Source organism: Suricata suricatta, chromosome 12 (genome assembly GCF_006229205.1).
Source record: "Suricata suricatta isolate VVHF042 chromosome 12, meerkat_22Aug2017_6uvM2_HiC, whole genome shotgun sequence".
Taxonomy (NCBI): domain Eukaryota; kingdom Metazoa; phylum Chordata; class Mammalia; order Carnivora; family Herpestidae; genus Suricata; species Suricata suricatta.
In genome coordinates this window covers 59,924,625-59,928,825 of record NC_043711.1, presented here as the reverse complement: position 1 = coordinate 59,928,825, position 4,201 = coordinate 59,924,625, and the positions used below count along the sequence as shown (strand labels likewise).

Below are 4,201 nucleotides of genomic sequence, written 5' to 3'. Positions count from 1 at the left end.
CCACCACCACCACCACCTCCACCACCCTCCCTATTACTTCCACCAACCCCTCTGCTGCCACTCCCTACCCCTTCTACCACCCCCACCACTCATACCACCTCCTCCACCCCCACCATCACTTCCAGCCATTCCCACAGAGCCACACAGTAGATACCCTTTAAAGTACATGAATTCTGTTACTACCATGCCTAAAACTTTTCCATTGGTCTTCTGCCGGGAGCTGCACCTGCCTTACTGGATGACATGGTCACAGTAAGGAAATGGCAGATGTTGCACGGCTCCTGCCATGAGAGGCGGAAACTGGCATCTCCTTCTGCTACTGCTGCTCATGTGAAATTAAGCCTGTTGCTATTGATTAGGCCTCACAATGTTCCAAGTCATACCAATATTCCCCACACAGATACCTCATGGGAAGAAGCACATTCCCACCTCTATAAGGAGGAATTTAAACAAAGCATTGCAGATGTTGTTGAAAGGCTCTCCTAAGGGGTTAAAGAACACAAGAATAATATTTACTCTGGCCCTGAGAAAAGGAGCCTAACTTAGGAATAAGAAACAAACAAGAGCCAGGCATAAGTTACTGCGCATACATATGCTATTTTGGTGTCCATTGTGAGGATAGGTAAGAGTAGTTACAACTTAAACTCATATGCAAAGGCAGGCTCATCTGGGGGCCTATGGTGCTCACACCTTCAACATCAAAGAACAAGGTTGACAAAAGGTTTATTTACTAACCATTGCGAATACATTCTTCCTCCTATGAGCTAAATAGAATGCCTCCTAGCCTTGTTTATGCCTGAATCTTAGCGTTATTGTTATAAAATGTGTTTGCTATCTGCTTCTCACTGAAAACATCCTGCTATCTTCTTAGTTGTAAGATTTACTACCGGGTTCAAACAAATGTCTATGTTATCTGCTTTTCACTGAGAATATCCTGTTATCCTATGATGTGTAAATTACCTCATTGTAATTAGAGTAGTTCTGCAAAAATGCCACTGCAAAACCTGTTTCTGCACCCTTTTCAAAGCATCTTTATCACTGAGAATTATTTGTAAAAATTCCACCTTTTGATGTCATGTTAACACTTAAATCTATAAATAAAGGCACAAAACCTGGCAAGAGAGAGATGCCAGAAAGATGCCAGACTGGTGATCAACCAGACTCTCTCGCCTCCATTTTCGCCATTTTTGCTGATGCTGCCACCTCCTTCAGAGGACCCTGGACCAGCTGGAGCAGACCTCCAGAAGTTTTCCAACAAAATTTTCTGCTCCCTGGCATCTGGGCTTAGAGTCATCTGTCTCTGGAAACCCGTTCAGCCTCATCCTGTGTCACTCTTTCTCTTGAGTCTCATCTGTCTGCCCCTTCAACATTCCAAAATCTTGTCTCCCTAAAGACCTTTTTATTAACTGTTCCTTTTGCCTAAAATGACCTTTCTCTCCTCATCTTTAAAAACTTGACTTTAGTGTCCACTCTAAAAAGGCCTTCTCTTGACAATACTATCTATAATCAGTCTTCACTTTCTTATTGTCTCATCACTTACTCTTTATGGATTGTTTATTTTCAAGTAGGTCAAGCAGGATTAGGCTCTGTCTCATTTTATTTGTTTCCTTCATAACACACAGGTGTGTCTCAATCTTTGTCACACTCTGTGTGTGTGTGTTTATCTATGATCTGTTTTCATCATTCAAGGACCATGACTGTTACTTATTGTTGCATCTCTAATGGCACTAAGTCAATATCTGTTGAAGGAAGGAAGGAAGGAAGGAAGGAAGGAAGGAAGGAAGGAAGGAAGGAAGGAAAGAAGGAAGGAAGGAAGGAAGGAAGGAATATGAATTATGGGACAACACCAAGGACAGTACAGGTTTTCACTTGCAATCTTTAAACCTAGAAGACAAGAAATGATGTCAAATGTTGTCACATGCGAATGTTTTCTGGCATGTAGCCTCTGCAGGACATGGAAAAAAACAAGGCAGAATACAGAACTTGTTAATCACAAGAAGAGTGACCCTTTCTCCATGGATCTGAGGGAGCAGGCATTGTTCTGACTTGTATAGTCTAAGACTTTCTGATCAAAAGCTGGCAGAGCAAGTCCACTGGGACTGCAGACCATTATTCATCAGCAGTCACAGTGAAGCTAAGAATGAAGCTCTTCATTGCTATAAGTGATAACAAGACAGGGAGAAAACTGAAGGTCTGTCTCCCCCGCTGCAGGCCAGGTACCTCAACCATCTGTTATTATCATGGCCAAGGGTATTATTGAACCAATTGCTATTGTTTCATTGCTTTGGCTGATAAAAGTCAAGGAAATTAAATATTTGCCTTTGTGTTTATCTCTGGAGTTATAAAGGACAGTAGGAAAATAGAAGCCAGGAAATTCTCTCCAAAACATTGTCAGGTTCTCAAAATGATCCTTGGCAAGAGTGATATTAGGGTTATCTGTCCTGAATTTTTAGAAATGGAAATAATGACAAACAGTGTGAGGAGCCAGAAGAACAAAGATCAGCCGCCTGTAGGCAGGGAAGTGTCACTCCCAAATTCAGGGCTGGAGACAGCCAGCCTGGAGAGCTGCCAGAAGAAAAAAGATCAGCCGCCTGAAGGCAGGGCAGTGTTATAGCTCCCAATTCAGGGCCGGAGACAGCCAATCTGGGCTTTCTTACCGGCCCCTCAGGCACTGTGCTAAAATAGCAGTTTCGGTTTTCCCTTTACCCTAGCCTTTTCCTAAAAATCACTTGACCCTGTTTCCTAGCAACCGACCTAGGTCGGCTACCTTGCTTCCCGCCTTCTACCCTTTATAAGATGTTTGTGTTCTCTCAATAAATGAGGCTTGATCAGAGACTGTCTTGCCTCCATTCTCTGTGCCCCCTGCTCTCCAATTCTCACTCCCTCCCTCAGGACCTGCGTTGACTGACCTGCAGGCCGGGTCAAAACAGACTATCTTGGAGGTCTACATTCTATCAGAAACAGGTGACCAAAATATTTTCTCAAAGATCATCTTGTTCATTTGTTCCCCAAAACACACATGAGTGTGCATCTAGGGTCAAGCACTAAGTTACAGCCCAAGAAACAGCAATGACCAAGACACAGCCCTTCCCTCCAAGAATGTGCCAGTAAATGGGAAGCCAGAGAAATGAGCAAACAATCCCCAAATGTCAGAATCCAGCAGTGATAGATCCATCCCTAGGGTATGTCCAGCATGGTGATTTGAGGAGTTGGCAAGGGGACAGCAGGTACAGCAGAGGAGAGAAGAGCTCCAGAGAAGATGAACAAATGTGGGGCTCCATTATGGGAGGTGTGGGGTGCAGCTTTACCTGGGTATTGGGGTTAATCAGACTGGCCTACCCTATTGGCTCAAAAATTGGCATCTAGTATAGTTCAATGAAGAATTCTTTCCACAGAAGGCCAGGAAAGGGGATGGTTAGTGCCAGGAACAGTATCAGGAAGCTTCACTTTCTATAAAAGCTTGGAGGCCAGAGAGTATCTTACCTCTCTGTAGGACACTCAGTGCGGACATGGATTTACTTTGTTGTTATGGCCCATCTTCTCAAAGATGTGTGAAGCTCCTTCCTTCACCAGTATCCACACACCACACCCAGACATCTCTTGGGGAGACTCCCAGCTGGGCCACGTGTTGAGAGTACAAATACAGAAAAGATGGCTTTCATCTCCATCAGGTACCACAACCACTGATTCTTGAAGCCATGCTACCTTCATGTAGAGTTTAACAGGAACTCTAAAAATAGTTCTTGCTTGCCTTTCTTCTTGCACTTTCTTTGTGAACTCTTGCCTACAGCATCTTCACAGGGAACACACTTCCAGAAGATGGAGAGGGCACTAGGGAGTGTGGACAAAAAACAGCAATACTGAAATCTTTTGTTATTATCAGTTTAGCAGATGTAATAAACTCTTGAAAAGCAATTCTACTAACTGCAATAACTTTGGACTATGGAATTAAGTTTTGTAATATTTACTAAATATGTAAAGCAAACCCCAGACATCATGGTACATCACCCTTAAATACGTAGCATGAAGACATTTTAAAAATTAATTCTGATATATTGAGGGTTATGTCACTAGAAAGAAAAAACATGTGTAAATAAATAAATAAGTAATCCTTGACTCAGAAAAAAAACGTGTAAAAAGGTACTAAATTTTTGGTTCAAAGCTTACAAGTTTAAAAATATGTATCTACTGAGTTTTTAAA

General features: G+C 42.5%; 1 long non-coding RNA gene across 1 annotated transcript in view; it reads right to left on the bottom strand.

The window, feature by feature from the left end:
* Nucleotides 1-3,817, bottom strand: part of LOC115272994 — a 16,731-nt gene extending 12,914 nt beyond the window's left edge. Inside the window, exon 1 of the long non-coding RNA XR_003900596.1 lies at nucleotides 3,484-3,817. This is a non-coding gene — a long non-coding RNA (uncharacterized LOC115272994). The remainder of the gene's footprint in view (nucleotides 1-3,483) is intronic.
* Nucleotides 3,818-4,201: the final 384 nt, after the last annotated feature.